The sequence below is a fragment of the Penaeus monodon genome, chromosome 24 (assembly GCF_015228065.2).
Source record: "Penaeus monodon isolate SGIC_2016 chromosome 24, NSTDA_Pmon_1, whole genome shotgun sequence".
Taxonomy (NCBI): Eukaryota; Metazoa; Arthropoda; class Malacostraca; order Decapoda; family Penaeidae; genus Penaeus; species Penaeus monodon.
Genome location: NC_051409.1, coordinates 26,166,353 through 26,166,560, shown reverse-complemented (window position 1 = coordinate 26,166,560; position 208 = coordinate 26,166,353). Strand labels below are relative to the sequence as shown.

Below are 208 nucleotides of genomic sequence, written 5' to 3'. Positions count from 1 at the left end.
GTAAAGAATGTCGGCGGGCCAAAAGGCTTAGTTAATTCTACCTGGAGTGTTAAATCATGTCGGTATGTAAAGAAGCGTCAAAACAAAATGCAAAACAAATGGAGAGAATGAGAGAATGAAGACGATGATGCTGCAAGAGAAGGAAAGGGAAGGGAAAAGAGGATACAGAGGAGGGAACAGACGGAGAGGGATAACGATGGAGGACGAG

At 44.2% G+C, this 208-nt stretch overlaps 1 protein-coding gene across 1 annotated transcript in view; it reads right to left on the bottom strand.

Annotated features, from left to right (window-relative positions):
• LOC119588687 (serine/arginine repetitive matrix protein 2-like) overlaps positions 1 to 208 on the bottom strand; it is a gene marked incomplete in the record, with an annotated part of 176,340 nt that overhangs the window by 89,755 nt on the left and 86,377 nt on the right.